This window comes from Bacillus rossius, chromosome 2 (assembly GCF_032445375.1).
Source record: "Bacillus rossius redtenbacheri isolate Brsri chromosome 2, Brsri_v3, whole genome shotgun sequence".
NCBI classification, from domain to species: domain Eukaryota; kingdom Metazoa; phylum Arthropoda; class Insecta; order Phasmatodea; family Bacillidae; genus Bacillus; species Bacillus rossius.
The window spans coordinates 7369528-7382079 of NC_086331.1; the positions used below are offsets into that span (position 1 = coordinate 7369528).

The 12552-nt window shown below is 38.2% G+C and overlaps 1 protein-coding gene across 1 annotated transcript in view; it reads left to right on the forward strand.

Moving 5' to 3' along the window:
- Nucleotides 1–6938: 6938 nt before the first annotated feature.
- LOC134529066 (dihydropyrimidinase) overlaps nucleotides 6939–12552 on the forward strand; it is a 187795-nt gene continuing 182181 nt past the window's right edge. The window contains exon 1 of the mRNA XM_063362773.1: nucleotides 6939–7051. The gene's annotated coding sequence lies outside the window, so the exon portion shown is untranslated. The remainder of the gene's footprint in view (nucleotides 7052–12552) is intronic.

The window sequence follows — 12552 nt, forward strand, 5'->3', positions numbered from 1 at the left end:
GTAAAAGAAGATTGTAATGAGCTTGACATAGATATAAAAATCCCAAGATTGGCTGGAAGGCAGACCCACAGATGTAACGTGAATGTCCAGTGTTCATCACCTGAATACTATTTCAAAGTTGCAATTTACAATCCGTACATGGATTCTGTAATAATGTCACTTAATACAAGATTTGAAAGAGATAAGGGCATACATTTCAAAGGTGGAATTCTTCACCCACATTTGATGAAAAAGGAGACGAAAGAAGATTTCATGAGAGACATAAAAAGTTTGCAAAAGTTTTATCAAATCGACAACTTGGAAGCAGAAGCCAGATTATGGTATGACGTCTGGACGAATAAGGAATGTTTGTAAAAAACAAAGCTCCATGATATACTTTCAGAAACAATGTTTTACCCAGCAGTAAGGAGACTGCTTATATTCTACCAAACCATACCCCCCACAACTTGCACAATAGAGCGTTCTTTCAGCACACTGCGTAAAGTGAAGACGTGGCTGAGAAGTACTACTGGCGAGGACCGTCTGTCCAGCTTGTGCCTTCTAAGTGTCCACAGGAAAAGCGTCTGTCCAGCTTGTGCCTTCTAAGTGTCCACAGGAAAAGCGTCTGTCCAGCTTGTGCCTTCTAAGTGTCCACAGGAAAAAGAGTGAAAAACTCTGGTTTCGAGGACAAAGTGCTTGACTTGTTCGGCAAGAAGAAAATAAATTTACAGTTTGCTTTTTCAGATAAATATTAGAGTCAAATCCGTAATCAAACTTATGCATAATAATTTATCTTAAAATTAGCTTTTTATGTCAATACCAGTGAAAAATCGTGTGATGTGTGCATTTTTAATTTGTTTCTGTATTAAATTATGAAGGTAGAGAAGCATAAGATACTGAAAACTAAATTCTTATACTTTATTCCCCCTTTACAATTATGTTAACTTAAATTAGGTTAATCCTCTATGATTGTGTTTAGACACTGATATGAAATCCTCTTTTTACACGCTTTATATTAGCTTCACCTGTATGTTTGTTTGTATGTTTGTAACCGACTCCTTTGGGTGCGATTTTGACCCACTTTAAACGGCCAGATTTCATTCAAACTTTGTAGATTTATCGAAGACCGATGACAATACACTAATTTGATAAGATTATTCCATTATTCAATTTTCAAAATAAGATTTTTGTCAATTTATATAATTTCACAATATTTAGTAGGCTTTGTTTATATCGCGCCAAAGACAATCTGAAAGATAAGAGTTCGCACATTGCAAAGAAAACCATTTCGCTCATATGCGAACTATTTTCTTTCAGTTTGTCTTTGGCGCGATATAAACAAAGCCTACTAAATATTGTGACATTTAATTAAATGAAAAGTGAGAGTGGATTATGATTATTTTAACTAAGCTTGTGAAACTATCCGAATTGCACAAATCACTTTTAAAAAATAACACTTTAACGTGTGTAAAAGGTCTACATATATTTATTTTAGATTTTTTTCCAATTTGGCGGTGATTGAAACAACAGCGTGCCAAACTTTGCCTCGTCGACGAAGGCACGGGAGTTTTTACACGCTTTTTTACACGCTTTATATTAGCTTCACCTGTATGTTTGTATGTTTGTAACCGACTCATTTGACCCACTTCAAACGGACAGATTTAATCTAAACTTCGTACACTTATCGAGGACCGGTGACAATACACTAATTTAATAAGTTTATCTCATTAACCTGATTAGGATCGACAGGATTAAATAATTTCCTCACCCAGCCTCTGTGTGAGAGCAAGTGAGATAACTGTGCAGTCGGCGCATGCGTACCGTCTACCTACTTTCCAGCTCGAGCACTCGGGTTATTAGTATTATTACAATATACCCTCGACAGTTGGTTTGTTGGCCGAGCGAAAGTTCCGCGCGGGTCGCCGCCGAGTGCACATCGTGTTCCGAGCGCGGCGCGGGTCACTCACGTGACAAACGGGGTAACGTCTCTGCAGTGAGACGCCTGTTTTTGATTGTGTCGCATATAGTGTCAAGTAAACATGTCCAACATTCGAGTAAATACGTTGCGTATAGTTTTTGCTAAACGGCCATCTGCCCTTGAAATCCACGAGTGGTTAGATACAGTTTTGCATGTAACGGAAGACCAAATCGAGGCGTTACAGCTTGACGGTCACCAAAACTGTATATTTTTGAAATTCGTTTCGTCTGTACCATGTGAAGCCATTTTGCGTCGCACCAACGGACTGTCCTCATTCGTCACTGCCGATCAAGAACGGATCAGCGTCACCATTGAACACGCCATGGACAACTTAAAAGTGGTAAGAATCCTGAACCTGCCTCTAGAAATAGAAAATCACAAAATCCGTACAGAACTAGTAGGATACGGCCGTGTCGTAACCTTGCAAGACGAGGTTTGTAGCAGGAAATACAAGTATCAAGTAAAAACGGGAGTTCGTCTTGCGAAAATGGAAATTAAAAAAATACATTCCGTCCTATGTAACTATTGACGGGTATCGGGGTGTAGTTACATACCCGGGACAGCCGCGAACATGTAGCTACTGCCAGTCCACTGCGCACGAGCGCATAGCTTGCCCGAGCCTCCAGGAGACTGACGCGCGGGGCGCTCCGAACACGGCTGCAGACAGCTCACGTAACCGGGCAACTGCGACTGTCATGTCTTCTGGGGACGAGGAGTTTCCTCCATTACACTCGCGTGACCGGGAATCACCCGTGCAGACGCCGGCTGCGGAAACAGTTGAGGAGCGAGCTGTCAACCTAAAATCGCATTTGACCGATGCGCGTCAGGCGAAGGCGGGAGAAACAAGTGACCAACACTCCATGCTTAACGACAACTTAGAACACACACAGGATGGTTCAAAAATGGAACACGTATTGCAACCTGGTTTGTGGGCGGATGACATGGAGACAGGTGGAAATGTATACACGGACACACACAAAGTGACAAAAAGGAGCGCGCGGGATAAAAGACCGCACGAACGAGACAGACGTACCGGAAATAATAGCCCAGCAAGGAAATCAATGGCACTGTCCCAACATGAACAACCCGAGCAAACTGACCGACGAGAATCCTTAGATCTTGCCAAATTAGTTATTGGAAAAATGCGTAGTTCACAAGGAAAATATCGTACGGAAATTGTCCCGTGGTCTTTCACGACTGACAGGCACAGGTACACACAACAATACAACCCTTTCCTCAAGTCTGCCAGACTAGCTGTTGTTTACCTCGGTTGTGAGGTTTTTTTTTTGTGTGTGTTAGCGGTTTAGTGTATCTTTCTTTTATTAATGATTAGAGTCCTCACCACAGTGACTTTAAATATTTGTTCGGTCTCAGTCCCTGCACGGATATCGGCTCTAGAAACATTTCTTCGAACCCAGGCAGTCGATATTGCGTTTTTACAAGAAGTTGTGTCCCACGATTTTTATGGCTTTCAAACCTTCAATGCGTATACCAACGTTGGTGATTGGGGACGGGGAACAGCGATAATAACTCGCGCTGGACTGGAAATTCAAGATCCTCCGTTGCCATCCATCAGGCCGGGTGATGGCAGGACGTATCAACGATGTGCTGCTTCTGAACATTTATGCGCCCTCCGGAACTCAGGCGAGACGGGAAAGAACAACATTTTTCGAAGTAGATTTGGTACCTTTCTTTAGCCCTGCTTGCAACCAGGTAGTTTTTGGTGGCGATTTCAATTGCATCACTCAAGCAGATGACCACCAGGGTGGCGTGTATCCCACAAACGCAGCCCTCTCTACATTGATAACTCACCTGGAAATGAGCAATGTAACTGCCGGCAGGATAAACAGACAATTTACGTTTTTTACGACTCATACCCGATCACGGATTGACCGATTTTACATCAAAACACGACATTTAAATAAAGTGCATCGATACGAGGTACTACCGGTAGCGATCAGTGACCATTGTGCGGTGATTTTCACGTATGAAAAATTTGCCGAGATTACACGGTATGGGCGAGGCACGTGGCGTCTCAACACGGAACTGCTACAAGATACAGAAGTGACAGCTGACTTCACAGAACAATGGCGACGATGGCGAGGACGTAAACAGCAGTTTCCTTCGGTCGCCATTTGGTGGGAGAAGTGTGTAAAACGGAACGACATGAGGCTTTTCAAACGGCATGCATATCGACTGGCAGAGGAACGACGGGGGACTTACAACTTTTACGAAACCACGCTACACGAATTACAGCAACACGCAAACAGAGGGGAAAATGTAATGCACAATATACGCGCCACCAAACAAAAACTCTTAGATTTATACAGTCAAAAAATGCAAAAACGTCACATACTATTACATAATAAGAGCCTTTTTGACGATGGAAAAAATCAGCTTATTTTCCATTATTAAAGAGCAACAGCAAGTACGTCGTAAAGCCATTACCAGGATCATGAACTATGATGGTATAACGCTGCACGACCAGCTCGAGATAGTGAGTGTACTAAGTCAATACTTTTCACAGCTGTACAAGAAACAGGAGACAGAACCAGATTTGATTCCGGAAGTGATGCGGGAGTGTGTAAATAAAGTCAGTGATGATGTTAAGAAAGTAATGGAGGCGACATTATTGGACGCAGAAATAAATAAAATAATACAGAAATTGCCAACAAAAAGGTTGCCAGGCATTGATGGGATACCCTATGAGTTCTACAAGGTCCTGTGGGAGATTATTGGCCCCGACTTCTGTGAGGTTGTACGTGACATTCTTACATGAGGAGAGCTCTGCAAGTCCCATAAAGAAGGTATCATTGTTCTAATTCCGAAAAAGCAACATGCAGTGAAACCAACAGACTATAGGCCAATAACGCTTCTTTGTACAGACTATAAAATAATAGCCCGGATATGCGCACAACGTTTAAAGTTAGGACTGAGTGATGTAATTGGTCCTGGACAGACGTGTACGGTTCCAGGAAGATCCATTATACAGGAAGTACTTGCATTGCGTGATGTGCATCTACTTTCTTCCTTAGAACAGAATAAAACTGCCTTGTTAAGCATCGACATGGAGAAGGCTTTCGACTGGGTTGATCACAATTATTTATTTCAAATAATGACACACTTTGGATTCCCAGACACTACAATAACTTGGGTAAAAATGGTATGCACCGGAATATCCTCTCGGCTGATGGTAAATTGTTTTCTTACGCACCCTATACCGATTGAGAGCTCTGTCAGACAAGGTTGTCCATTGTCAATGGTTTTATTTACAGTTGCCATCGAACCTTTATGTCGAATGCTAGAAAACAAATTGCAAGGCTTTCCTGTAAACCACTTGTCGTTTAAACTTAATGCATATGCAGACGATATCACATGCAACATTCGATCAGAAGATGAACTCAAAACAGTTGCAAATTGTCTAGGACGTTGCCGTCGTGTATCAAATTTGAGAGTAAATGCTACAAAAACGGCGGTGTTGCAGCTGGGTGGCACAGACGAGATTTTTGAAGATGTACGCCCTTTTCGATCCATGGATAAGATTAAAATACTAGTTGTGTATTTTCAGGCAGATTTAGCTCGTACTGTGCAACATAATTGGGACGCAGTCACAAATAATTTGCGCACTAGTAGGTAAAATCAGCATGAGCTATCGACGTACGAACATCTTGCAACGGGTATCCCTAGTAAATACTTTTTTTACTGGCAAAGATGTGGTATGTGTCACATTTTTTTCCTATACCAAGAAAATATAATGCTCGTGTTCTATCGTACGTCGGTCATCTTCTGTGGAAATCACATATCTTTAAATTAGCCCGGCCACAACTCTACCTACCTACGAACCAAGGGGGGCTGGGACTTGTTGATCATGGCGCAAAATGCGAAACAATTTATCACGCAACAGCTATCGCCACTGTATTACGACTGACGGACATGTACGCGTATCTCCAGAAAAAAAGTCTGGGCGGAAGCAGGGCGACTGCCGCTCATACATCGAAGAGCACAAGAAGCACTTGCTACTGTCGTACGAGCCATGCCTGAAGACTCAACTGCCTCAGTCAAAAATCTGTATCACAGAATCATACAATCCCGGGAGACAGTACCAGTCATAGTAAGTCGCACGCAAAGTATCCATTGGATGTGAACTTGGAGAATTATTGCGGACAATAATATTTCTTTAGATTTACGATCGGCAGCATACAGTTTCTACAATAATCTAACAGCCACTGCAATGCGGAAATACAGGATACATCTAACAGTCGACCTTACATGCGCGCTCTGTGGTAGTATTGATACAGCCTTGCACAGGATAAGTAACTTGATGTAAGTTGTTGGACATACGCCATTGCTAAGAACTTTTTCTGTTGAAGAAAAACTAATAAATAAAATAAATAAATAAAAATACCCAAAAAAGACAAAAAAACACACAAAATTAAGCAAACAATTGCTTTTGTCAACAAGGATATGAACACCACAAAATATTCCGAAACGGGAATATGGTCAACAAACAAAGAAAGACAAAGAAAAATGTACTATGAGAACGAAAAAAAAAAAACCACAAATGATGACAACACAAAAATATTGAACCCAAAATAATTCAGCACAACAGTTGAAACGAGACAAAAACACGACAAAACGAAAAGACAAACAAACATAATAGTTTTACCAAAACAGAAACAAGCGACGTTTCGGGAACTGCTATCTGCTGATTGATTTATTAGTTTTTCTTCAACAGAAAAAGTTCTTAGCAATGGCGTATGTCCAACAACTTACATCAAGTCATGCACTCCCATTGCACAAATCTTTTAAAGATAACACAGGATAAGTAACTGCACGTATGCGGTGCCGATATGGCACTGGTGTCGCGCAAGAGTGCGAAGACTTATCAACGACGGTCAAGGTGACGTCAGCGACGAGCGTCTCATACACTGCGACTTCGTGTTCCCGTCAGTGAAGAGAAGAGCGGCGGCGTGGTTCATCCTGCAAGCTGTCCACTTCCTGAAGGAGGTCACAGGGCCGGTGACTGCGAGACTTCGTGCAAGTCCTGCGAGAGGAGCGGTGGAACATGGCCCGCCGCGGCACGCTCCGAACATGGTTTGGAACATTCTTATTTTCGTTTTGAAAGGACAAAGTTAAATCTGTCTTGGTCACGAAATGAACTGAAAACTACAAGTGTATTGGTATGTGTCTGTAGATCTATTTAACTTTTTATATTTATACTTTTTACTACGGACCTCAGATCAATTTTTTTATATTTGTAATATTTTTTTTTTGGCTGAAAGTATTTAAGTTTTTTTGTATTTGTTTTTAAACTTGTTTAAACAATCGTCAATTTTTGAACACAGGAAAAGGAAAAGCATGTAGTATGTTGTCAAACATGTTATTGACTTTATTTTTACATTGGTTTTGTGTGCATTATATGTAACTAAATATAATAAATTTAAAAAAAAAGCGGATTTAGGCGCGGATCATCAACCAATTGAATTGAAATCTTCGATGACGTCAACCTACGGATTCACCGGTCGTGGGTTCTATTCCTGTCCACGGCTGAAAACAATTTTTTTTTGTTTTCTTTTCAACAAATTTTGGGATTGGTGCCGTAAATCCAACTGTAATTCGTCTGGGACTTCGCCAATCCTTCTATTCAAACTAAAAAGTGAAAAATAAATATAGTTTGAAAATACTAATAAACACGCTTTTAAAGCACATCGAACTAAAAAGTGATAAATAATTTTAAAATAAGCTTAAAACAATAATGAATGAAAAATCTAGTATTATTGTTAAAAAAGCGTGGGGCGCTTTGTTCCATATTAATCGTACATCGAGCGCCCGATGGTAGAGCAGCCGACAGTTCATTGGAAGGCTCTGGGTTCGAATCCCAGTCCGGGCTATCCGAATTTTTCTCACATATTCTATACACTCTCATTGAGAAGGTCCTTTCCTCATCCTTTCTCAATCCTTATCCTTCCCAAAATTCCTGTTACGTAAATGTGGAACGCTTCACTGACTATGAATACAGCTGTACACATTAATAATTTGGAAAATAATTACAGTTACCTACTTATAGTTATCACGGAATTAATAGTATATTAGAACAAATAACAGTTTAAAAAATTAAAAAAACACGGTTTTATAAATAAACCAAACTAAAAAGTAGAAAATAAATAATAGTTTAAAAAAACTAAAAAACACGCTTTTATAGAAAATCCAACTAAAAAATAGAAAATAAATTTTTAATAAATTTGAATTAAAAATAGTGTAAAAAATGTATGTTATTTAAAAAAAATCTTGGGGTGCTTTTTAAGATATTATCAAAATGATAATCCTTCTACTCATATCTGTCAATAAAATAATTTTAACTATTGACCCCATGCACCCCACGCTTTTTTTTAAATAACATACTTTTTTTACACTATTTTTAATTCAAATTTATTAAATTTTATTTTCTATTTTTTAGTTGGATTTTCTATAAAAGAGTGTTTTTTAGTTTTTTAACTATTATTATTTTATCTTTGCTTGTTTCATAAAATGTTCATATTATATAAATAACCCATTGAAATTCATGTGTTAAATAATAAATTTAATTATTATAAGAAGATGAACTTGTAATAAAGTTAATGATTGGCTAGCATATCCAGGGAAAAGCGATAGCTAGGTCATTCAGCTTATATTTTGTGTTTTGACATCTGAAAGTCGTTTATTTAAATAGCAAAGGAAAAGTACATTCTTTAGAACGAAGGAGTATTCGTTCTACCACGGTTTTGTAGAGACATCGTTATTACTTCTGATTATCCATGAGATATCAATTTTGCAAGATTTTATTATAGTTTCGACTGACATTCAAGTTTTTACTAATAAATCAATGTGGCAGAAGTATTATTAATGAATTAGATTATTGTGACATCAAATTTGAATCATCGTAGGCGATAAACTGCAACCACGATAGGGTTTATTCGCGATCTATTGCTTGCTTTGAAATGAACTATCAAATTTTCACGACGGAAACGAATGAAACCAGTCAACTAAGTTTACAGCCTGCAAGACTGATTACTGACGCTGTTCAACGTGCTGTAATGCCAGCGATCAACATTTTTGACTGAAGAGAATCGAGCTGAGGAGAAGAATTTCTGCAAGTTCATATCAAAACCACTCCAGCCGGAATGAAGGAAGGCCAACGATTGACCGGCAGTGGCGATATAGAAGCCGTTGAGGGCGCCGTGTTTCACACAGAACTTCGAAGTCGACCATTGGTGCGTACCGAACAAGACCTTTCCCACTGCGAGGAAGGATGCAGCGGCAGTGAGCAGCCATAGTTCCCGGACCACGCACAGCTGTGTTGCAGAGCCAGAGGTCATCTGTGTCGTCATACTTTCGCATGTACTGACGGAGGTTGGTTGTCGTCGCATTGAATAGCATTTGAACAATTTTCGGGAGTCCCTTGAACTATCGATTATCAAGTACCTAAATAATTTTCTTTTCATATAATCTGAGATCACACTAATTTTCCTGAAGATCATCTTCAATTTAATTTTATTGTGAATAATTTTTTGCATGAACTAAATTTTAATTTGTTCTAACTATAATGTTGATTTTGTGTCTGATCAGATGGAATTAGAAGTTGTTGTTTGATTAATAACTTAACTTTGCAATTTACTTTTGAGATTTACCTTATCCCTTAAGTGTAGTTCAAATCCAGTGGTCCAATTTGCTGACACCATTGAGCAAAAATATCCGTAAGCACTGTTTAAAGGCACTCATTGATAACATGATTTGAGCTGATAATATTAAATTGAGTTTGAAGTTACATGATTTGAAACAATTCCTTTTGATAGTAACTGATATCTTATTTGAATATTGTAAACAGATTTCACATTTGTAATTTGAAGCTTTACTATCACTAAATAAACTTATAGTCCTCGACTACTGAATCCATCTGTGCTAATTCTAAATGATAAGCAATTATGATTCATATCGAAACATACTAATATTCATTTAACTGTGAACGAGAGAATATTTTGTGTGATACAATATCGCCGTGGTGAAGGTAAACAACAGTTGAAAATATAAAAAAAATTGTTTGAAACCATTTTTGACTATAATTATAAGCGTAGTTCAGGTGTTACATTAAAAAACAACTATTTTCTGACTGTGATAACATATTTAAATAGTTTCTCTCCCAAAGTTAAATCTTTTGGCCAACACGTTTTAAACTTTATAATTATTTTAATTTAATTCTTACGCGACATTTATTTAGGGACAAAGAGAGCTATTAGTTGAAGGACTGTATTCTTGATATCCGTGTACCCGAGACGCTGCAAAAGTGTAAGGACTGTATTCCTGCATTTATGTGGCTAAAAATTCACTTGTTTCAATAAAATAGTTAATATTTAATTAATAAAGTAGCCAATAAAGTATTTTTTATGGCGAATGAGTACTGTGGTCTAGTATTTTAGTAACAGGACAAAATTTTTTAGCAGGGTCAGAACTGGAACTATTTTATGGCTAGTAAAAAGCTGTAGTTAGTCTTCCAAAATATTAAAAATACTTCATAGCCCTAAGTCTGCCCCCCCCCCACAAATTATCATATGGGCGCCCTTGTCTACACGTGTACAGTAACTGCTTTATCAAGCCAAGACTCAAACATGAGCGAAATACAACACTTTGGTTGTTACATAAAGATAGTATTTTAAAATAAATATTATTTTCGTATAGTTATTTCTCTAAGATTCTGAACCGGATGTATAAATAAATGTTTGATCAAGTTTTGTGGAGAAAAATAAGCTTTTAAACAAATATTCTAGATTTAAAGGTTGTTTATCATTTTATGACACAGTTTAAAACTTCAAAAAATAAATAAATATTTCCTATTCAATGCAAAGATGTAAAAGAGCAAAATTTAAACTGAAATTGTATTGAAATTTATTTCAAACGAAGCTTGTATCTTCTTTGATGTGATTCTTCGATACAACATTTAGTTGTCAGAATAGCTCTTTTGGTCAAAATGACATGTGCAGCCGTTTGAAATAATAAATTGTTCGAGTTGTAGATCTGCTTTCTTGTCGTTTCTTTGCGAACTACAGAAATTCAATGAAAACATATTTTAACGTACTTAAATTCAATATAATATTATAGTTACGATACACCTTTTAAGCGACCACTTTTGTTTTCATTGAACACATTTAAATTTTTTCCTTATTCACTTGAGTTCAAACAGTAAATCGTTGATTGCACGGGGACCTTTTTTTTTTCTTTCAAAAAAAACTTAAAGCATGGAAAAATAAAGAGAGACGAATACTAGACATGAAAATCTCCGTTTCTTAGCTCTCTTATTTGCATACTCGGACCGAACAATTTTTTCGTCCTCTGTAGCCCTGCGGACTGCTATTTTGGTTGTGAAGTTTATCTGGGAAGGACCAGTACCGGTTTTTGTCCGCCTTGTTTGTTTTGTGTGCCGCGCGGCGCTGCTGTCGGCCTGTCTGGCAGCCTGTGAGCCGAGCCGCTCGCAGCTGGCTGTCGGCCTGTCTGGCAGCCTGTGAGCCAAGCCGCTCGCAGCTGGCTGTCGGCCGAAAGGAAGAGCGCTAATTGGGTTCAATACACGCCACATCCCATCACAGGCAGCCTCGCCCCAAGCAGCAGGCCGGCCCTGAGGTGCCAGCCAGCACCTGTGGAGAAGCCTTCATTTCACAGACGAGACAGCCACACCCGAAATTCCCCGAAGTTCATGCTCGCTTTTTTGACGTGACAACGTCTAATAAATCGATGAACGCCGGCTGCACGCACGAAAAAGGATGACTCACTGTCCCGTTACGCACATTATCCCGTTACGCTATGTCCCGTTACGCTCATTGTACGCTTGCGCCGCATATATCTCTCTTCCACTCGATTGGAACAACCATCGATTTGACGTTTTCGAGGCACATTAAACTTGAAACACTCCCATTCGTTTCCTAATTTTCCTATCATCGTCCTATCCTTAACAGAATAACACAGATTGGAAGAAGTTAAATAGCAATCATGTATAAACGTTATAGTTTAATTAATCTGTTCGTTAAAGTAATAAACATATTTGAATTAATGAAAGTAAATAAAAGGAAATTTATGAATTAAATTATAGATTTCATTTCACACCTTTGTATAAAAGTTATAGTTAAAATAATCAGTTCGTTAAAGTAGTAAACATATTTGAATTAACGAGTGGAAATAAAAGAAAATTTATCAATTAAATTGTAGATTTCATTACACTCCTTTGTATCCATACAAAATAGTGATAATTCAATAAAAATGATTCAATTTTATTCATAAAAGTATGCAATCATTTCATCAATGTTTTGTTATGACGTCACGTTAAACTATCGTCCGTAAACCGACTTTACAGAAAACCAATTTTTTTTCCGTTCTATCTCATTGTATAAACCGGTGTGGCATTAAATTTTGCGGTCGATTAGGATAGGTTAGCTACATTATAAATACTTTAAAACATTGTGGATGGTTGGTTATATTATTTAAGTATAGCTACATTAAAAATACTGTAAAATCATTTTATGGTTGCTTAGCCAATAACTTTTTAATATGTAGCTATCCAGCGCTAGGAAACC